The sequence below is a fragment of the Haliotis cracherodii genome, unplaced genomic scaffold (genome assembly GCF_022045235.1).
Source record: "Haliotis cracherodii isolate W230 unplaced genomic scaffold, xgHalCrac1.p SCAF_19, whole genome shotgun sequence".
Classification (NCBI taxonomy): Eukaryota; Metazoa; Mollusca; class Gastropoda; order Lepetellida; family Haliotidae; genus Haliotis; species Haliotis cracherodii.
The window spans coordinates 16,126,039-16,150,326 of NW_027266274.1; the positions used below are offsets into that span (position 1 = coordinate 16,126,039).

The 24,288-nt window shown below is 41.1% G+C and overlaps 1 pseudogene; it reads right to left on the reverse strand.

Moving 5' to 3' along the window:
* Positions 1 to 3,438: 3,438 nt before the first annotated feature.
* LOC139466988 (uncharacterized) lies at positions 3,439 to 13,231 on the reverse strand (annotated as a pseudogene).
* Between the last annotated feature and the right edge of the window lie 11,057 nt (positions 13,232 to 24,288).

Sequence of the window (24,288 nt, forward strand, 5' to 3'; positions counted from 1 at the left end):
GTCTACTTGGGTGTCCCACTTCTTTTGCATTCGATCACGGATGTATAATCTAATTACAGGTTTCAAATCACTATATGGTATCAGAAGTGGTGTCACAGACTTGTTGAGCGCCGCCTTTGCAGCAGCATCGGCCATTGTATTTCCAGCTATGCCCACATGGCTCGGCAACCAACAAAAGACGATGTCGCATTGGCCAGTTGAAAGATCACTGTATAGTTCTAAAATATTAAAATAATTGGATGAGTTGAAGATACATTAGTTAATGCTTGAAGACAAGAAATAGAATCCGAAAAAATGATAAACTCTTTACATGAAGACTGCCGTTGAATATATATCAAGGCTGTAACGATAGCATTGGCCTCAGCAGTGAAAATAGAGCTATTGTCTTGTATTCTAGGTGATATAATTTTGGATCCAACGACAGTGGCACTTGCTACTTTGCCACCGTCCTTGGACCCATCAGTAAAAATTGAACGGTGAGTGTCATATTTGTTTCTCAGTTGTAAATATTCCTGTTGATATACTAGTTGATTTGTGTCAGATTTTAGAAAGCGTGTCAGTGAAATGTCTTCTTCTGGCCTTATCAACTGCCAGGGAGGTGTAGACAAAAGCCGGGAAGGAGAGATAAGATCCAGATCTAGATTTGCATTTGTAATATGGGATTTGAGCCGGATTCCAAGTGGAAGGATCAGCTTCGGTTTCTTCTGAAATAGATTTTCATAGAGGGGGTAGAAAACGGAGTCATAAGCAGGATTAGAGGGGCTCGAACGTAATTTAGTAATATATTGCATGAATTGAAGAGACAATTTAATACGGCGGTGTTTTAAGGAAGGTTCATCAGCCTCCACGTACAGGCTGTCAACCGGAGAAGTTCGAAAAGCACCAAGACATAATCGTCGTCCTTGATGGTGGATTGAATCCAGCTTTTTAAATTGCTCTTGCAAGCTCCAGCATACACAATGGAGCCATAGTCCAATTTAGAACGGATCAATGATCGATATAAGTGGAGAAGGGTTTTCTGATCCCCTCCCCACTTTGAATTTGAGACGACTTTTAACAAATCTAGGGCCTTCAGGCATTTTGTCTTCAGATATTTAATATGTGGCAAAAAAGTTAAATGATGGTCGAAAATCAATCCTAAAAATTTGGCTTCTTTAACAATCTTAATTGGAGTGCCATCTAAGAAGAGTTCAGGGTCTTTATGAGGTTTGTATTTTCGACAGAAATGTATACAATTGGTCTTGGTTTGTGAAAATTTAAAGCCATTCTCAAGTGACCATTTATGAATTTTATTAAGACACAACTGTACTTGGCCTTCAATAGTACGCATATTTTTACCACGGCATGAAATATTAAAATCATCCACAAACAATGACCCATCGGTTGAGTCATTTAATACTTTTGATAGACTATTTATTTTTATACTAAACAACGTGACAGACAAAATACTGCCCTGTGGAATCCCCTGGTCCTGATTATAATGATCAGACAGGGTTGATCCGACACGAACTTGAAATTGTCTGTCAGTTAAAAGATGCGATATAAAATGAGGCAAACGGCCTCGTAAACCAAAGTCATGTAAATATTTTAAAATACCATATTTCCATGTTGTATCGTAGGCATTTTCAAGATCGAAAAAGATCGATACAGCATGCTGGTTATTTACAATGGAAATTTTAATAAATGATTCAAAACGAACCAGATGGTCAACAGTACTGCGATTTTTGCGGAAACCACATTGGATATTTGTAATAAGATCATTGGTTTCTAAAAACCACACAAGTTGATTATTAACCATGCGTTCCATGGTTTTACAAACACAGCTAGTTAACGAAATAGGTCGATAGTTAGATTGATTGCTATGATCCCGGCCACGTTTTGGTGTTGAAACAACAATGGCATTGTGCCAAGAAGGAGGGAAGTGGCCTGTTGTCCAAATATTATCAAAGATATTTAAAAGTGTTTCAAGACATGAAATGGGTAAGTGTTTGTTGATGATAGTGGATGTTATCAGCTCCTGTTGCGGTATCATGAGCTTGCCCTAGAGCGGTATTGAGCTCATGTAGCGAAAACACTTCATTGTAATCCTCACCATTATCTGAATTAAAATTAATTTTCTTCTTTTCTTGTTGAAGTTGATATTTCTGAAACTGAGGATTATAATAGGATGATGAAGAGTTCTTAGCTAAAGTTTCACCCAACTTATTTGCAATGTCATATTTATCAGTTAATATCTTATTGCCATTTTTAAGATGATGAACACCAGAATTTGCACCCTTGCCTTTGATTTTCTGTATCATGTTCCACACCTTAGTCATTGGTGTCCGGGAATTTATCCTTGATACAAAGTGTTTCCAAGACTGACGACGATTTTGTTTAAAAGTACGACGGGCCTTGGCACTATTTATTTTCACATTATTTACATTATGAACTGTAGGATGCCGGCGAAAATATTTCTCTGCCTTCTTCCTACACTTCCTAGCCTGTTTTCAATCATCATTTTGCGAATGTGTTGGCGAACTGAGGACTTAGGAAGAGATACATTAACTATAGTATTCAGTTGGTCTGAGAACAACTGAAGAGGATCAAGGACATTGATAAAAACATCAGATTTCAATTTGTCAGTACAAAGTGAGTGAAATAATGACCAGTCTGCCTTATGAAAATTCCACCTTGGCGCTGGTGGATCATCAGTCGGGTTAAAGCTGAAAGTATTGTAGGGAAGTGATCACTTCCACATAGGTCATTATGAACTGACCATTCAAATTCATTATAAATATTTGGATCTGAAAATGATAGATCAAGTGCAGAATAAGTGCCCGTAGCCGGATGTAAATAGGTGGAGGATCCATCATTAAATAGACATAAATCATTATTTGAAAGGAAGTCTTCAAGGATCTTCCCCTTAGTGTTGGTATCAGCACTACCCCAAAAAGGGTTATGTGCATTTAAGTCACCCATGATGATACATGGTCTAGGGACAAATTCTGAAGATCAGACTGCTGAAGAGAGGAAGATGGTGAAATATATAAAGAGCAAAGTGTAAAGGTTATGTGCAAAGAAAGACGAACTGCAACAGCTTGAAGGTTGCATTTAAGAGGAACAGGGCTATGGATGACATCCTGCCTCACCAAAATAGAAGCACCACCAGTGGCTTTAACACCTTCAGTTGAAAACGAATGGTAAGAATCTACTGACGAATATCAAATGTATCTGTATTCTTCAAGTATGTCTCTTGTAAACTAAAAGCTGATGGTTTAAAATCTTGCGACAATAATTGTAGATCACTAAAATTGGTCCTCAGTCCTTTGCAATTCCATTGTATTAAGTTAAGAGAGCTGTTTATGGTGGTTCAACCAGGGATCTTGAACGGAAGCATGTCCACCGCCATGAACTGGCTGTGAGGGAGTGACCTCCATATCAAGAGGTCCAAAAGCATTATGAACCGTCACAGGTGTTGACAAGGTAGAATGTACCTCTAAATGCCGGAGAGCCTTTGCCCTTCGCAGCTGTTTTTTTCTCCCTTTTAGTCAGATGGGCATCACCACTGACTGTTGCTGGATTTGGGTCTGGTTTTACTGTTGGATTAGAGGTTGTCACAAAGTCTGGATCTACTGCCTGTGAAAATGATGTGTTTAAATTGTGCGCATTTTGAGAGGTTTGAGTGAGTTCATCAACTATCATCTGCTCATTTTTCACCCAAGTGATGGCTGTCTGGCATGAGGTGGAAACTTTTGTAACAGGAGCTGAAGCAGAGGTAGAAACAGCAGCAGAATATGTTCGATTGGAAGGAACTGGAGACTGTGTGGGTATAAGTATTTTGGCTTCATGGTAAGCGATGTTATTGGTAATTTTGATTTTAAGAATCTTTGATTCTAGTTCAAACTTGGGGTAGGATTTGGATGATGCCAAATGTTCACCATTGCAGTTGGAGCATTTGATATATCTTGTGCACTCGGTGCTCTCGTGAGGCCCACTGCAACGGGAACATACTGTTTTACGAGTGCAGGATTTGGCACCGTGTCTAAAGTCTTGGCATTTGAAACATCGGAGTGGATTGGGTACATATACCTCGACTCCGATATTGAAGTAACCAGCTTTAATAGATTTAGGAAATGACGTAAGTCCAAATGTAAAAAGATATGTATTTGTTTTGAAAATGTCAGTGTCTTGTTTTCTTGTGAAACGTTTCACAGCAGTAACTCCTTGTTGTTTCAATTCATTCACAATTTCTTCCTCTGTCATATATGCCAGACAACAAGCACGGTCTCGGCCGATACCTCTGCAAGAGTTCAGTGTCCTGTGCTCTGTGACAGCAACCGGAGTGTTAACAAACTGCTTTAATCCTAACAGGTTAACGGATTGCTGCCTCTTTGCACATTCCACAAGTAGTGAACCAGAACGAAGCCGTGTGACGTTCTTCACCTCTCCACAGACACATGTGATGCCCTTAGAGAAAGCAAAGGGATTTAATTTCAGTGGACTTCCATCCGCACTTTCGATGACCAAAAATCTTGGCCAAGAATCTGGAATTGTTGGAGATACTTCATCATCAGAAGACAGAGAAAGATGTCTACGTTTATTAGTCTTTGAACCAGAGTGAGTGTTGGTAGCCATGGTAAATTAATAATGTTCAGCACACCTGCTCCCTACTCGCCACCGAGTGTCAACAAGGACAATATTGCAGTGGAAGCCAGGTTGCAACACCAGGGCTATAGGGGTGGTATACTCCAGCAAATACAACGCGAATAGCTACATTTGTCTATCAAAAGAAATGTCCAGCTGGTTCGGCACATGACAGAACATTGGAGATATGGCCCATGAGCCACCGCCTTCTGGCATAGGACTCTAGGCAATATTTACATATGCATAAGTATATGATCATAAATCATATAAAAAAAAACGGTTGTAGAGGATATGTCTGAGGGGACATTTTTCCGTGCACAGGGCATGGCGTGACCAGCCGATTGATTCTACCACCCGTCTAGGTGAAGTGAGGGTCAAAGTGGTGTGTTGGGCAAAGGAACACTGTTCCTGGCTCCAGTGCCCTCAACCACCAGATTCCCTTCCTCCACCGACACAGGGGCGCAACTCACGGCAAACAGGTTGCCCAATTCGGCCGCCTTTTACGACCAGCAATGAGGTGCTGTGGAAACATTCTGCCCCGATTCCACACGGGGGAAGAACTATGAGCGTTACCCAGCACTCACCACGGGGAGGTTGCTCTTCACGACTGCCACCAACCTTGATCATCCGCTGGTAAATATGGCACATCAAAGCAGGAGAGTAACCATTTTGAATATCTGTTGGTAAATTATAACATGTCAGTGCAGGAGAATAACCAGTCTTGATCATCCGCTGGTAAATAAAATACTTCAGTGCAGAAGCATTACCAGTCTTGATAATCCACTGGTAAATATTACAAGTCAATGCAGCAGAAAAAACAGTCTTGATATCTGCTGGTAAATATGACACGTCAAAGTAGGAGAATAACCAATCTGAACATCTGCTGGTCAATTTTAACACGTCAGTGCAGGAGAATAACCAGTCTTGATCATCCGCTGGTAAATATAACATGTCAATGCAGGAGAATAACCAGTCTTGATTATCTGTTTGTAAATATAACACGTCAGTGCAGGAGAATAAGCAGTCTTGATCTTCCTTTGGTAAATTTTAACACGTCAATGCAGGAGAATACCCAGACTTGATCATCCGCTGGTAAATATAACACATCAATACGGGAGAATACCCAGTCTTGATCATACGCTGGTAAATATAACACGTCGATACAGGAAAATATCCAGTCTTGATCATTCGCTGGTAAATTATAACACGTCAATGCAGAAGAATAACCGATCTTGATCATCCGCTGGTAAATATAACACGTCAATGCAGCAGAATACCCAGTTTTGATCATCCGTCAGTAAATATAACATGTCAATGCAGGAGAATAACCAGTCTTGATCATCTGTCAGTAAATATAACACGTCAATGCAGGAGAATACCCAGTCTTGGTCATCCGTCAGTAAATATAACATGTCAATGCAGGGGAAAAACCAATCTTGATCATTCGCTGGTAAATTATAACACGTCAATGTAGCAGAATAACCAAACTTGATCATTCGCTGGTAAATATAACAGAGCTCTTATGCTACTGAACTTGGTAATTTCATGTTAGAATTGGTCCAAAGCAACCTATGTTGACATTGTCACGGCATGGTGGCATGGATTGTTGCTCATAACATCAATCACCGGACCAGGCAGTCTTCAAATGGCTTTAATATTGCGAATATTTAATATTGTGACATTAAATAACACAATCCGACACAAACGAATTGTCATGATATACATAATGAACAAACACCACTAAAACAATTGATTGAGATGTTATATATTGTGAAAAAAATCATTAAACAAATTCACCAGAAAGGCATGAAATAAACAATGTGTGTGATAATAATAAATTATGTGTAAAACTCCTCCAAATAGGTGCATGTTAAACATGATCTTATGATAACCACCAGCCAATCATGCATATCCATGTTGTTATAAGAACATATATTTATTATATTGTTGTATTTTACTTTTCATGATAATTATGTCATTAAATCTGTATCTGTAAGTAATGCATCACCAAATTAATGCTTGCCTCTAAATTTAATGTGAGTAGCCCTGCCTATAAATACTATAGAAGAAAAAGTCTTCTGATTTTACATAGGTAAACAATGTAGAGTCTAAAATAAGAATGATACTCACATCCAGCTCAGGCAATCTTTGCATTTCCCGTGATTCTTCCAACTCCTGCAATCCCTGAATCTTCTGTGCTTTATCCTGATCCTGACATCTTTGAAGCTGCTGTGATTTCTCCATTTCCTGAAATTAACACATGAGTAAATTGTTGATAAAGTGGGAGGACCTCCAGAATTAACGTTTTTGTTCCTATTTTTGTGTTGTTGCTTAACACTGCACTCAGCAATAATCCAGCTTGTTCTTGACAATCTAGTGATTGATGTTATGAGCAACAATTCACCCTACTGGCATGATTGGGATACGATGACACACAATCAACAAAGTCACACAGTCTGACCACACAAACTAAGTAGTCACCCAAATCGACCAGCATAGATCAGTCCAAACAAGCCCGGAGTCCAAACAGGGTAGGAATGAAGGTGCATTAACCAAGTCTAACTAAACACCAGAGTAACGCAACAAACCATTTTATGCAGTTCCTGTATTAGAACTTGGTTCTGTGTCCTCAGCTCCTGAATCAAAGTGTCCTTCTCTTTCAGTTGTTCTTTCAGCACTAATACATCAGCAGCTGCCTCCTGATTGTTTCTAGTTCCCTTCAAATATAATATACATTTTCATTTTCATACTAATGATAATTATCACCAAAAAAATATAGAAATGATTCTCATGTTGAAGTTCCTTGAGTGAGTGAGTTAGTGAGTGAGAGTGTTTAAATGACAAAGATCTGATTCTGCCCTTACCTTGTTTTCTTGTTTAATCTGTTTCAGTTGATGGTTTAATTCTTCTTTGGAGATATATAGCACCATTTCTAAAATATGTTAGCTTACTATAAGCCTCATCTTTAAATGAAGCAGTCACCAAGAAAAGACATGTGTTGACTTTTGTATTCCTTGGCTCCTTAAGTTTACCAAGGCTGAATAATTCCATGATATCAAGGATGAGACGATAACATCCGTCTGACGTCGTAGCTACTGCTAGCTGAACTTTGAAACGACCACCAAAACGGTGCTGGAAAGAAGATTCAAAACATATTCAGTAAAAATCAACGAATGCATACATCTTAACATGCATTACATGTCTTAAAGAATACAAGAGAAAATGTGAAAAATAATATGTAAGCCACCTGCTACACTAGCTTCATTTGGGTTTTCTAATTAGCATGTCCAATAATGCAATCGTTTTCCATGAGTACATGTGTTCAAAACTATGCATCACACTGATAGAATTGTAATACATAACATGATCATTGAAATACTCATGGAATATTGTTATGGTACATAACCCCCTTGTGAGGCCACATGGAAAATAGGGTATGTCTCTGTTGGTTTCACTGCCGCCTGGCACTGCTTTCTCCATTTATTATCTGCACTGCAAAGAACGGCTGTCTCACTTTTACCAGCTTTCGGGTGCAGGTTGTGAAATACCTAGACAAAAAATAAAACGAAACATTATATGTGATATATCAAAAGTGCTGGAAATAAGACAGAAATTATTGTCCATCGAACTGGATTGGTGCACATATATTTTGTAAAAGATTTTTCTTAAACTGCTTTACAGTATTTGAAATTCAGGGGTGGTCGGGGTTGTTGAGGTCTTCCTGTATGATATTTGAATCTATGAACCTTCCAATCGCTCTTTCCTTGGCCCACTTGCACAAAGCGATCTTAGAGCTAAGATGATCGTAACTCCCATACTTGAACATAGGCTTACAATAGTTGTAGCGCTAAGATCGCTTTGTGCAAGTGGGCCCTGGAGAGGAAATTTACAAGGGAAATAGTCTGGCTAAAAAAATATAAACATGTTACCATTACTGTAGCCTTAAAATTAAGGGGTTGTACATCTGTAGGAGAGGTCTCTGCCAGAGACATGCATGGTGTGTCCACTGATCTTGCAGCCGAAACAGCTCCTAAAGAAATACACATGAGATATGAGCCAATATAATAAGAAATGGCAAAGTAGTAACTAATCGTTTTGTTTAATATAGTTTATGTATTTTCTCTCTACCTTCATATTTAACTTTATATATATAACTATATATATATATATGCACTCGTCAGCATGTCAAGTGTCTCCAGGAAGTCGTCTGCATCTTCTGTTTTGTACAGGTTAGGTCACAGGTTTTGTGCAAATGTCACCTGCACAGTGCTATTAGATGCCCTCCACAGGATTACACAGGTAATTACTAATAAATATCTCTCAAGTGTCATTTAGACGATTGTGGTTATAATTTCTGACAATGTAATGGTTCTAGTATGCCTCAGATAATAATTCCTGGTTTTGTTTATTTACTATACAGGTAGCATAAAAATAGTATTTATTTAAATAAATATGATTTTCAGATGAACGATGGACAATTGCCAGAAACTTTATACTTGCAAGCGGACAATTCTCCAAAAGACAATAAAAACAAGACGGTCTTGTGTTTTTTTCATTGTTGGTCAAGTTAATAATCTTCAAAAAGGTATGTGCTTTTTGTGTTATATTTACATACATATGCTATTGATTTTCGAAAGTGGATTTTTCAATGTGACAAATATGACAATGTCACAGGATAACACTTTTACACCCCATTTCTTTCGAAATTTTATACATAAAACTGACCCTATAATATGCAAAAGTGAATGTTCTGACATAGGAAAGACTGCGACCAACTATTTATACAAACGTGCAAATTGGCAGTATTCAAACATCAGACCAATGATTGGAAACGAGCCACTGACATACAGGGTTTGAAATTTATATACATTTTCTAATCGGTGACTAGTAAAATCAGCAAGGACCAGTGCCATTTCTTTTTGTTTTACCATAAGGTACATGGCAACTCCGCAGCAGATCATTTATGTGAACTAGTGAGAATATAAATTAATTTCAAACCCTTATATATGTATTTCTACATTAATGGACATTCAAAATATATAAATGTAAAAGCCTTTGAAAAAAAGGATGTATTCCTTGAGGCTATACTATAAAATTCAAAGTAAATGCTGAAATTACATGAGGTTAATATTTTTATAATTTATGTAAATTGTTTTAAACCACATTATAATTGTTTTGAAGCAAAAGTATTTCATGTCCAATTGCTCGTCCCAAGTAAAAAGGAATCTGCACACAATGTTGAAACTTGAAAATTGCACAAAATTGATTTTTCTCTCAATATACTCAATACCAAAATCAGTATTCTGTAAATAAACAAGTTTTGTACAATTTGATTTGTTTTCATAGTGGTAATATTAATGTAAATACTATTTTCAGGTGAAACTTTCTTCTCATGGTGGGCACACGCATGAAGATGTGGATCAACTGTTTAGTGTATTTGCAAGGGAGCTAAGACAGAAGCCTGCAACAACCCGCGATGCCCTCCTTCAAGTCCTTGCAGTACAAATGACCCAAGACCAACAACGACTGCACTGGAAGGGGTTTGGGACATTAGGCAATTGTTTGTGGACTCGGATTCACCAAAAGGCCACAAGGAGGCACGTGCTTTTGTGTTTCGAATGGATGGATCTGAGGTCTGCATTTTTTACAAAGATTGGCCAGTGAAAAGTGAACAGTATAGGAGGTTAACATTGGATGTCAATGTTGACCGAACTACACTGACACCAGTAAGACTGGACAGGCAAAAGGTAGACGACACCTGTAAGGCCATTGAGAAAGACTTGGCCAAATGGGTGTCGTCTACCAGGTTGTCTGCAGAGGATAGCTTGTTGTGGATGTCCTACCTTAGACAGATGGGGGACATCCGGACACCCACCATCAAGCTATCAGACTTCCAGCCCTTCATGCCTGCCCCAAGGGAAGCGACAACCCTCCCAACTAAAGTTCAAGAGACAATAGAGAAGAACAATAAAAAACTGCAAAAGCAATCAAAGGTAATTTCAATAAATGCATTTCTTTTGAAATATGTAGAATATGTGTAATGTGGGCAGAGAAACGTCTCAACTTCATGAGGTTACTTTCTATGCTTTTATTTTATGGATGCACTGTGATTTGCCTGTCATTTGAATTATGTTCTTATATTTTTTACATTTATTTTCATTACTTTCAGAACACTCTGACAAAGCACCAAAGACAAACCTCGGTATCAGAACAATAAAGAAGGAACAGCAAATATTGCTGAAATGTACATATTTTTTGTCTAAGCTTTGTGGCTGAGATATTGCCGAGGATTGCATTGCAGGAGTTTTGTACTTTGTATGTTTTTGTATCTTTGTAAAGCTGTGTATTTAGAATTGTATATATATATATGATGAGATTTATGAAACAATATATGCAGTTATATCGTCAAATCTTGGTTGTGTTCTATTTTTGTTCTACTTCCAGGGAACCATATATCTCATGCAGGTTGTTTCTTTGAATTCCAACTGGAGATTATATATTTGGTTGGCCCCAAGGAATAATTATGAAATTTATTTTTTGAGAATCACATTCATATTCAAAGTCGTAAAAAGGCCATTGAAGATGGTCACTGAAATTCTCAAAACAATTTAGATTATTATAGGTTAAGCTCAAGGTTCCAGGATTTGCATCTGTCTAGTATACAAAGTTATGAGGCCAACAAATTGTTCCATTGTTTCATTCAAGTGACGTCAACTTTTCTTGATACATTTGGTAAACATAATACCAACACGATAAATATCTTCAATAGCTGAATTCAATTTAAACTCTCCAAAGATTGATGCTTGATATTGCTGCAGAAATACATTTGCCAGTTATTTCAGCAGGAATGAATAAATTCTGCCAGAAATGTCTGTAGAAAACCATTTCTGCCAGAAATTTCTGCAGTAATGCATTTTCTGAGCAAATTTGTGCGCTTCTGAACATGTGACCACACTGGGACACGCATTATTTGGATTCGTCTCTTCGAGATCTTTCCAGTGATATAAAACATGTTTTTGTAGCTCGCTTCCTTCTGTGTGGTCAAGTTCGGACTCCTGGCCATTCCGAAGTTGTCCTGCCCCCGAGCTACCACTAAGTTAACAGTTAATTCTTTTCTATCAACTTTACGATGTGTTGAAACACTCTTGGAAGCTTTGACGCGGCGCGGATAGTCCGCCTTCAAACGAAGCTTTGCTAATGATCAAAACAGCCTTGATGAGACGCTTACACGATGAGGCTGAACCTTTCTGAGCAGTATAAATCTTTAATGGCTGGACAATCGATTTTCAAAACAGAAAGTATTGAAATATAATTAACAGCTTTGTTCCAGTACAAAAACATTGGTTGAGCGGACATCTTGGACGTGTTTAATGCTCCACGTGGCTGAGGTCGAGGACGAAGATTGTTTTCGCTATCAAAACATTAATGCTCTCCGCTGGTTCGCTACACAAGAACGGCATGTAACAGCTAATACAAAATGACTTTCGATATGGCTGTGCGTGGTTATTGTTTTCACTGCCAATCAGGAACCAGAAATTAATAACGATGAATCGTTGACTACAAAAGTTTATGAATGGATCAACTTGACAGGTAGACCGATTACCTTGATCGTGGATTGGGTTGCTAATGGTGTACCAGAGCCATTTCCTTTTCCAAACCGTTGTTTTGCCGAAACAGATGTGTTGCTTTTTGACACCTACAAGGTGCTATCGAACCTGTTCTTTGTAAACCATGGTGTGTGTCACCTTTAGGTATGATACCGAAGAAAGAATCAAAATTAAGACTGATTACAGTTCAACATTAAGTGAATTTACATTGTGATGCACCAAAGTTCATATATGAAAGCATTGGCACTCCATTACAACTCGTTCAAGCTATTAACAAATTTGTCTGTTGATTTGAAGGAAGCCAATGTACCCGCTACATTTTAAATGAGGTACGCTTACAGAACAATGTATCGCTAGATGTCTTGCGCGCACCAGTGGCCAAGCAGTGATCTGTTTGTTTGTTGTTTAACGCCACACTCAGCAATATTCCAGCTTTATGACGACGGTCTGTAAATAATAGAGTCTGGACCAGACATTACAGTGGTCGATAACATTAGCATCGATCTACGACACGCATAGTCGCATGTTACGGCAAACGTACCTATTCTAACCCGGATCTTCACGAGCCGGCCAAGCAGTGAGCATGTCCAAGTTTATTCTAGCCAGTAAGTTACCACTGAGGAATGCTCGCAGCACAATGTACTGCAAGACGTCTTGCACGCACCATTAGCCAGAAAATGATCATGTCCAAGGTTTTTCTGCCTGCTAATTTACTACTGATGAATGCTCGCAGACTATTGGCTTGCCGACAATGGTGGGATGATTTGCTTCCCATCGATAAACTGCATTGGTCGGTTGCGCCATTACAAACATGGAATGAGCGTGTCGTGAAGACCAGAATCCGTGCAGATCACAAAAGATGCATCAACTACTGGGTGGGGAGCCTCAATGGCACAACACCAAACATACGGCCTTTGGGACCTATCTATGGCTGCCAAACCCTCAAATTTAAGAGAACTGGCTGCTGTTTACCTGCTCTTACCTGGTTTCTTTGCCATTTTTCTGAAGGGCAAGTCGGTGACCGTCTTCACAGAAAACAAGTGCCTATGTCTGTGATATTGCTGGAAAGCGGCGTACAATCATACTTACTCACTCACTCACTCATAACACAACTGTACAGTCATTTGATGATATAGCATGATTGAACATAACGGTAACCCCCAGTAACGTGTACATGAACGTGTAGGGGGAGTCCAATTCTTAAACACCTTTGACATGCAGAAAAATCGATATTTAAAAAAATATAGTTTTACATGCATGCATTTCTGCTGTGCACTGAAATATATTTCCTATTAGCTGTAGGCAACTAGAGAGGTCGACTTCTATTATCACTGACAGGACATTGAGACCACGCAGTGTAGCTACCACCACACATTCTGTTCTTAGACACATTTGACCTACATTTATTTCTTATATACCACGAACCATGAACTTCAACTGACCTTGGAGGGCTAATAAGTGTGACCCGTGAAGATCCGGGGTAGAATAGGTATTCAGCAACCCATGCTTGCCGTAAAAGGCGACTAACGGGATCGGGTGGTCAGGCTCGCTGACTTGGTTGATGTCAGCGATACCAATTGCGTTGATCGATGCTCGTGAACGTATAGGGGAGTTTCCCAGTACGTTTTGCATTCTCAAACACCTTTGAAATGCAGAAAAATCGATATTGAAAAAAGTATAGTTTTACATGCATGCATTTCTGCTGTGCACTGAAATATATTTCCTATTAGCTGTAGGCAACTGAAGAGGTAGACTTCTATTATCACTGACAGGACATTGGGACCACGCAGTGTAGCTACCACCACAATTTCTGTTCTTAGACACATTTGACCTACATTTTTTTATATATACCATGGACCATGAACTTCAACTGAACTAGGTTCTACCAGATATGAAGTCGTAACCCACACAACAGAACTCTTCATGGCGAAGACTTGAACAGTATTGGATCAAAGAGAAATCAACGGGACGCAACTCTTGGGTTTTCCAAAATGCCAAACAGATGGCGCTGATTTTTTCGACCAATGAAATGGCTTCTTTTATTGAAAGTGGGGATTTCAAACTGAAATGTTGACGTGTTTACCATACATGATGTAAGTTATTGAATGTTGTATACCTGTTGTTAGCGACTTTGTATGAAGTATATCTTGCCATCACGTGATTGTGAAAACAATCGTGATCGTTCATAACAATGAAAATGATAAGCCAAATTCACGAAATCGTGATTCAGTTGACACGATGCAGGCCTATAAGTGACTCGAGTCATCCGTATGTGTATAGGCTACATGGTACATTTTGTGATACAAGAACTGTGGTCATGATATTTGTGGTCATCGGATGTACTTCCGCCCGTATCACCCTCCAAAATATGTATGCATTTCCGCCCAATCCTTTTTATCATATATAATTTTAAGGGGAATACGGGCGGAAGTTTTACCCATGCTTACTAGCCTAGTCATGATATATGTCACATTTACAATAATTATCCTACAAAAAGTCAATACGCTTTAAAAAAACTTTCATTGTTTTTGCCAGAATTGAGTGCCCATGACAAGGCTCCTCCCTGTTGGCTTGATTCCATCAGGCCTGCGCTTTTTTTTAGGATTAGGGAAGGATTATATATGTGATTACAATAATTTATGCAATGTCTAACCATCAGCTAGGTCCCCTATGTTATGATAATGAAATATCCAACAACAGCTGATAGGTGTAAGGTGATAACATTTATATTTGGTGTGCCACCCGGTATCAAAAGCAGGAGTAGAAATGCATCGATCTTTATCTAACTTTTCAAGTTGATGGTTGTATACAGCAGACACATCTCGTAGACAGCCACCCACTGTAATACTCTTTCCCTTACCGCATCTACACACTTCCTTTACTGTTTATTCATTTATTCTGTATGTGAACCCATCAAGCAGAACTTGACGATCACATCTGTGACTGTACATACTCTACCAAGCGAATAGCAGCTATTGTGTGAGCAATTAAGTTCTGGTATTTTCACCAATACTCATATACCTACACAATCAGTGTCCGAAATAACCATAACTGCCTGCCTGCCATGGCTAGTTACTTTTCTGTCAGGCTTCAGGAAATTTTCCTTAACCTTCCTGATTGTCAGGCAGATAATTCTAAAACTACATAGTATTTAGTTGAATTATAACTCCTTGTGCAATCCAAAGCATTTAACTTTAAGTCCAATTTTAAGATCTATCATTCTATGTGTTATGTTTATTAACAGCTAGAAGAATATCCTTTGCTGTGGCTTTAGTCTGTAGTCCAAGTCTGTTATAAAAGTTCCCAGTAGACTTTACTGATAAAAGTACATGTACATTTACACAGGGTTTTCCTTGGCTTATAGTTATAGTCTGTCATCCAGACCCTGAAACAAATATATCCAATACAGCCCATACAAGTCTATTATTATTGGCAAGTCTAGGATACCATGAATACTGGAGTATTTGAAACTGAAGAAAGTTTTTGGGCTTCTTTTTATTATGTCTTACAACTATAATATAACAACTGTTTTTTTCTGTAAAATATATCCTTTTCAGAGACTTAACTTTCAAAAGTGGGGCCCTGGACCCCCAATGATTAATTTTAAGGGTCCTTGCAGGCAATATGAGGGTCCTGTCAAGTATTGTGTTGGTGTACTGTACTGTTCGTTTTGATAATTACCTTGGAGTTGGAGCCTGGAATGATTCGATGACCATATGAACAGTGGTCCTGATTGATGGATGAAACGACAGACACCCATAACTGGTCTTATTCACTTGTTTGCCTGCCAGGGGCACTTAGTTAAGAATCCTAGATACAACCCTGGGTGCCGATGTTCAAAGCGATCTTAGCGCTAAGGTGATCGTAACTCCAATACCTTAACACAGACTTACAACAGTCGTAATGCTAAGGTTGTTTTGTACAACAGCACCCTGATGTATAGTCTGTGTACCCATGGTCGTTAATGGGATATAGGAGATGTGTGTATTCATCAGTGTCCATTTTAGATTGCAACCATAGAGGACACATTAGAAGATGACAGTGGGTCAGCCTTGGAGTGACCGAAGTATGGCGGGATCAGAAAGTAACCATGGTAACGCTACAAAGTCCAGCAATGGCAAAGTTGTTGTCAGAATTAGGCCATCAAATACTGCAGAGAAGGTTGGTCCATTTGAAGTTGTTGTTAGGGACATGAATGAACATGTGTTGGCCTTTGACCCGAAGGAGAGCAACTCACCTGTCCGCGGATTCCGCAGACAACCGAGAGACATCCGGAAACGTCGGAATAAAGATTTGAGTGAGTGAGTGAGTTGGGTTTAACGCCGTTTAACAGTATTCCAGTTATATCACGGCGTGTCAGCTTAATGTGGGAGGAAAGCCCGAAGTGATGCAGGTCTCAGACGTTTACCACCTCGGTGAAACCCACGAGCACGGGTATGATGCTGACAAACCTAGAAACATAATTGGGGCGAACCGGGATTCGAACCCACAATCATAGGTTTCTGGCGTGTCCAAGGGACGCAACTCTGCACAGCGAATCGCGGCGCCTTAGACGACTGGGCCACCCGTGCCCCCGAATAAAGATTTGAAGTTTGCCTTTGACTTTGTGTTTGGTCCATGTACGACCAACGCGGAGGTGTACAAGCACGCTACGAAAGGGCTCCTTGATGGACTGCTGGAGGGCTACAACTGCTCAGGTAGACATTTTGACTTACATTGTTGTACTTCACAATTCTAGTCAACTTGATGAATGTGATTATCCCCAAAATACATCCCTACCTCCATCACTTTTTAAGCTTGTAGTTTTAACATGATTAATCCGTCAATATTTTTGACCAACCATGAGATAAGGGACCTCATTGGTGAAAAATCACAATTTGGAACACAAAAGTTCACAATCTTCAGTTCAGTCAATATTTGTGACCAACCATGAGATAAGGGAGCCTATGAGCATGACGAGTGAAAGATCACAATTTCATCTTATCGTATTTTAAACTACAGTATAATAGAAACACGAAAATGCAATAAACGAGCTTCAATACATTTTTATTACAGAGATACATGGCATCAAACATTTGGACGATAACTGTTAATGTAATAATTGCAGAATTTAGATAAAATGTCAGATTTATTGAATGTAAACATGTATGCAGAAAAGGTACGAAATAATGTTTTTTATAACAATTCAAACTAACCGGGGATAAATAACCTATTTTTGTACAGTCCGCACACATGTCACTTCACAGTTGTATCCAAACACCCATTAGGCCTCTTTTCTCGGAGCACCTTTAGAATACAGTTCCACAATTTCTCATGAGGACGATCTCTGCTGTAGGCCACGTGCCTCAACATGCTCAAAGACAAGCAACCAGTTTTGAACTTGAACATTTTAGGATTGATTTTTTTGGCTTGATGGTATCACAATATATTGATTCATGATAATATTAAATATTTTGTATGTAAGCTATGTTGACCAAATGTTTAATTTGAGTTTCTGCCTTCTCACTGTCCATCTTAACCATGGTAATCTAAATAAATGTAAATGCTTCTGTGACAGTTAATATTTTATTTAATATCAATATTCACACATTTTTATCTGCACAGTATCAACATAAATATGTTATTGATGCGTTGATTTTGCGATATTCGATGACATCCTTGGGTAGTCAGTCCATTCACCGAATAGCAGGATTAAAGGAACTTTCACTTGCTGTGTGAAGGACTGGCAGCGTGTGAGAATCAGTTGTTTTTTTTACTGGATTCGACCCGTGAAGTTCAGAGGTAGAAAAGGTCTTCAGCAACCCATGCTTGCCGTAAAAGGTGACTACGCTTTTCATAAGAGACGACTAACTGGATCGGGTGGTCAGGCTCGTTGACTTGGTTGATGCATGTCATCGATCCCAATTGCGTGGATCGATGCTCATGATGCCAAACACTGGATTGTCTGGCCCAGACTCGATTATTTACAGACTGCCATCATATAGCTGGCATATTGCTGAGTGCGGCGTTAAACAACAGACACACAAACAAAAGTACTGGATTCCTTCTCCTGAAATAGGTGATTTGTCATCATACTGGACCACATTCACAGATGCTCTCATAGATGCAAGATGACTTGCATGCCAACTCGGTTATGTCAGAAATTGAGTGTACCCACCTTAATGAGACAAGGGAGTTAAAAGTCCAGTTTCCACCATTGCCGAACAAGGCTGGAATTGATGGTCTTGATTATATCGCCACCAGCTATGTCCCTTCGATGACCCTCCTATTGACCAGTCAGAGTCCTCCACTCGGGAAGATGAGTGTACAAGATACACCAACTATTTACAAGTGAGCCTGATTAACATGCTCATTTTCATGTTCAGAAAAAATGAACCGGGTTCCTCCACTTTGAACGCTATTCATTCTCTGTTACTGACAAGTGAACCTCACTGTTTATAGCAAGTGGGGGTGTCCTCCCTACCTGACTGCTGTAAGACGGTGGGGGTGGTGTCCTCCCTACCTGACTGCTGTAAGACAGTGAGGTGGGTGGGGGTGTTCTCCCCACCTGACTGCTGTAAGACAGTGAGGTGGGTGGGGGTGTTCTCCCTACCTGACTGCTGTAAGACAGTGAGGTGGGTGGTGGTGTCCTCCCTACCTGACTGCTGCAAGACAGTGAGGTGGGTGAGGGTGTTCTCCCTACCTGACTGCTGTAAGACGGTGAGGTGGGTGGGGGTGTTCTCCCTACCTGACTGCTGCAAGACAGTGGGGTGGGTGGGGTGTTCTCCCTACCTGACTGCTGTAAGACAGTGAGGTGGGTGGGGGTGTTCTCCCTACCTGACTGCTGCAAGACAGTGGGGTGGGTGGGGTGTTCTCCCTACCTGACTACTGTAAGACAGTGGGATGGGTGGTGGTGTCCTCGCAAGACAGTGTGGGTGGTGTCCTCCCTACCTGACTGCTGCAAGACAGTGAGGTGGGTTGGGGTGTCCTCCCTACCTGACTGCTGCAAGACAGTGGGGTGGGTGGTGGTGTCCTCCCTACCTGACTGCTGCAAGACAGTGGGGTGGATGGGGGTGTTCTCCCTACCTGACTGCTGCAAGACAGTGGGGTGGGTGGTGGTGTCCTCCCTACCTGACTGCTGCAAGACAGTGAGGTGGGTGAGGGTGTTCTCCCTACCTGACTGCTGTAAGACAGTGGGGTGGGTGGTGGTGTCCTCCCTACCTGACTGCTGCAAGACAGTGAGGTGGGTGAGGGTGTTCTCCCTACCTGACTGCTGTAAGACGGTGAGGTGGGTGGGGGTGTTCTCCCTACCTGACTGCTGCAAGACAGTGGGGTGGGTGGGGTGTTCTCCCTACCTGACTGCTGTAAGACAGTGAGGTGGGTGGGGGTGTTCTCCCTACCTGACTGCTGCAAGACAGTGGGGTGGGTGGGGTGTTCTCCCTACCTGACTACTGTAAGACAGTGGGATGGGTGGTGGTGTCCTCGCAAGACAGTGTGGGTGGTGTCCTCCCTACCTGACTGCTGCAAGACAGTGAGGTGGGTTGGGGTGTCCTCCCTACCTGACTGCTGCAAGACAGTGGGGTGGGTGGTGGTGTCCTCCCTACCTGACTGCTGCAAGACAGTGGGGTGGATGGGGGTGTTCTCCCTACCTGACTGCTGCAAGACAGTGGGGTGGGTGGTGGTGTCCTCCCTACCTGACTGCTGCAAGACAGTGAGGTGGGTGAGGGTGTTCTCCCTACCTGACTGCTGTAAGACAGTGAGGTGGGTGGTGGTGTCCTCCCTACCTGACTGCTGCAAGACAGTGAGGTGGGTGAGGGTGTTCTCCCTACCTGACTGCTGCAAGACAGTGAGGTGGGTTGAGGTGTTCTCCCTACCTGACTGCTGTAAGACAGTGAGGTGGGTGGTGGTGTCCTCCCTACCTGACTGCTGCAAGACAGTGAGGTGGGTTGAGGTGTTCTCCCTACCTGACTGTTGTAAGACAGTGAGGTGGGTGGTGGTGTCCTCCCTACCTGACTGCTGCAAGACAGTGAGGTGGGTGAAGGTGTTCTCCCTACCTGACTGCTGTAAGACGGTGAGGTGGGTGGGGGTGTTCTCCCTACCTGACTGCTGCAAGACAGTGGGGTGGGTGGGGGTGTTCTCCCTACCTGACTGCTGCAAGACAGTGGGGTGGGTGGGGTGTTCTCCCTACCTGACTGCTGTAAGACAGTGAGGTGGGTGGGGGTGTTCTCCCTACCTGACTGCTGCAAGACAGTGGGGTGGGTGGGGTGTTCTCCCTACCTGACTACTGTAAGACAGTGGGATGGGTGGTGGTGTCCTCGCAAGACAGTGTGGGTGGTGTCCTCCCTACCTGACTGCTGCAAGACAGTGAGGTGGGTGGTGGTGTCCTCCCTACCTGACTGCTGCAAGACAGTGAGGTGGGTGAGGGTGTTCTCCCTACCTGACTGCTGTAAGACGGTGAGGTGGGTGGGGGTGTTCTCCCTACCTGACTGCTGCAAGACAGTGGGGTGGGTGGGGGTGTTCTCCCTACCTGACTGCTGCAAGACAGTGGGGTGGGTGGGGTGTTCTCCCTACCTGACTGCTGTAAGACAGTGAGGTGGGTGGGGGTGTTCTCCCTACCTGACTGCTGCAAGACAGTGGGGTGGGTAGGGTGTTCTCCCTACCTGACTGCTGTAAGACAGTTGGATGGGTGGTGGTGTCCTTGCAAGACAGTGTGGGTGGTGTCCTCCCCACCTGACTGCTGCAAGACAGTGGGGTGGGTGGTGGTGTCCTCCCTACCTGACTGCTGCAAGACAGTGGGGTGGGTGGTGGTGTCCTCCCTACCTGACTGCTGCAAGACAGTGGGGTGGGTGGTGGTGTCCTCCCTACCTGACTGCTGCAAGACAGTGGGGTGGGTGGTGGTGTCCTCCCTACCTGACTGCTGCAAGACAGTGGGGTGGATGGGGGTGTTCTCCCTACCTGACTGCTGCAAGACAGTGAGGTGGGTGGTGGTGTCCTCCCTACCTGACTGCTGCAAGACAGTGGGGTGGGTGGTGGTGTCCTCCCTACCTGACTGCTGCAAGACAGTGGGGTGGGTGGTGGTGTCCTCCCTACCTGACTGCTGCAAGACAGTGAGGTGGGTGGGGGTGTTTTCTCTACCTGACTGCTGTAAGGCGGTGGTATGGGTTGGGGCGTTATCCCTACCTGACAGCTGCAAGACAGTGAGGAGTGTGATCAGGATTCATTTGAAGAAAACTTCAAATTAAAGTACTGAACCTTTTAGCTTAATAGCTGACTTCACTATCAGAAATGTGTCGAAGGTGTGGACAACTAACTACAGATTTCAAATTGACCGAGCAGAGATGGTTTGTGTGTAACATATTTCTTTCATATAAATATGCATTCAATCACAAAAATGCAAACGGTGTTGTGGTTACATGGATGTCCATTATTTCCGAGATTTGCACAGCTAAATACAGCCTTAAAAATTGACCGAGATGGCGATGGTTTGTGAATTACATGTATTGTTCTCGAATGTTAATAAAAGTATGCATTCAATAAAATATGATGCAAACGGAGTTGTAGTTACTTGAATTGATATCCCAGGAACAATATTTACATTTCCCTGTCTTTAATTAAAACACTATTTGTGCAAATTGGGTCGCATAGGGTTGTACATTTGTCCTTTTAAGCACAGAGCTGATCTCATTTTAGTGTTCTAACAAGGTCAAAGTGTTATTTTATCTAGCACTCTTTTACATAAAAGTGGACAGTCTTTATTTTAACGAAATCGCTGTGATGCTAGGGAACAAATGGTATTAAGCATCTACAATAGGAGATCCGAACCCACGATTAATGAATTTAGGCAGTATCTTTTACAAACAGAGCCATCAAACCATCATCGACAATCGTGATAATCGTATCCGCCCAGACACGCGGATACGAGGATGAGGGTCGGCGCGGATACGATAATATAACATGTGCAATCAAGTCCTTATATCAGGAGAACGAAGAAGGACACTGCTGTAAATCACAGTGTAACATTGCACCCTACCATTGCATAATATAATACGAATACCTACCACTCACAGAGTTCCATCGCCTTGGCAGAATACAAACTTGGGATTACCTTTGATCAGTGCCGAGCGTTTTAACCACTATGCTGGTATAAATGGCGCTGGGGTCCAAATACAGTGGGGTCAAATTACTATGGGGGTCCAAATGCTATGGGGATATAATCACTGTAGGAACAGCCATAGCACTTTGGGATGGGGGTCCAATTGCTATGTATTTTTTATCAAAGAAGTACCGGGTATCATAGTATTATGGGTTCAGGTCCAAATACTATGGGGTTCCAAATACTTCATTACACCGGCTTTGCATCCCAATGCAACTGACAACACCGAGGACCTGTCTATTATGTGTTAGAACTTGAACGGTTTAAAAAAAATAAGATAAATAATGACAGCTTCAAGTATTTTGCACTGATCACAGTATCTTTGGTCTTGTAGATATATGGAACAACAGCACCAAGGAAGGTATAGAGACTATGTTCCCCGAGTAGAGTGAGTGAGTGAGTTAAAGTTTTACGTCACATCGGCAGTATCTCAGCCATATCCCGAGTAGAGTGTCTACACGAACTACAGAGAGTATAACTACTGAGGAGGCGTGTCTGGTGTGTTCACTGTTACATGGTCTGCGCCGTGTTTCACAGACATGATGTTTCTCTTTGTTGGTAAGAGTATATTTAATCACACACGTAATTTACATATTGGTTTTGTATATATCCATCCTTCATACTTCAGTAATGACAGACCAAAAAATCCATAAGAGTATAGAGTACATAGATAAAAGTTTGTCTGCTGTGTTTTAATGAACATCCAGACTGCGAAATTATTCTTCAATGAACGGTGTGGTAATTTGATGGATGTTATTATCGACGACAACAACAGATTCATTACATGTATAGAAGACGTATCGGACGCATTTGACGTGTCCCGCAGTACCAGAGATGATGTGTATAAAGAATACGGGAGGGATCTGGTTGATTTGCTGGGGATAAGGACGGATCATTTACTTGTTTTAAGGATGGTGGAGCTAGTTTGGTTGATTATGATTTATGATTTATTCATTGATCGTCTTTGAATGTTGATTTAGCTGTTGAAGCATTGACAAATGCTGTACATAATGGTTCTATTTTGTGCGGATTACTTTCTAGAGCTAGAAAATCAAAACGTACATCTGGCGAAAAATAGTACGATAAAGACTGTGAGGATATGAAGGATAAAAAGTTTAATATATTAGATAAGAGTTACTTGTGATGAGGAGATTCATTCTTAAAATTCTACATTAAGGAATAGTTACAGATCTTTATGCAGGAAGAAAAGATGAGAATACTAAGAGACTTGTGTTCTTGAACTTGTAGACAATAGTGGAGATAGAAAACATTCTGGAAAAAGATAAGTGCATTGACAAAGAAGACAAGTTGTAGTCCTGTTTCCAGCAAGATTTGCCAAGAAGAATGGTTTGATTATTTTAAGAATATTTTAAACCATACTGATTTACTTGTGGACTCGGATATTATTTGAGAAGGTAGATGATGTTATTAAAAACCGTAATGAACAATTGTGTGATTTCTGTACTGATGATAATAATGGTGATATTACACAGGAAGAGATCGAATTATCCATAAGAGATCTGAAGCAGGGTAAAGCTGGAGGGTAAAGCTGCAGGGCCAGATGGTCCAGTACTGTTTTAGATGTTGCAGTACAGTGTTGGTAAACAAGTATCGAGTACTGCAGCTTTAGCCGACTGCGGTAGACATGGACTTTATATAGATAACTACCAAATATATGTAAAGTACTGGTGTAAATTGTTAAGAATGTCAGATGATCATTATCCAAGACCATGTTACCTACTTATTAACGCCGTGATATCACTGGAAAACTGTTAAAAGCGGCGTTAAACCAAACTCACTCACTACTTATTAAGAAGTTAGATTCATCAGGAAGGATTCAAAACGACTTGCACACTATAAGATTATTAAGTCATTGCTGACTGTTGAATATTATGTTCTATACATCAATGTTAGGCAATTAAG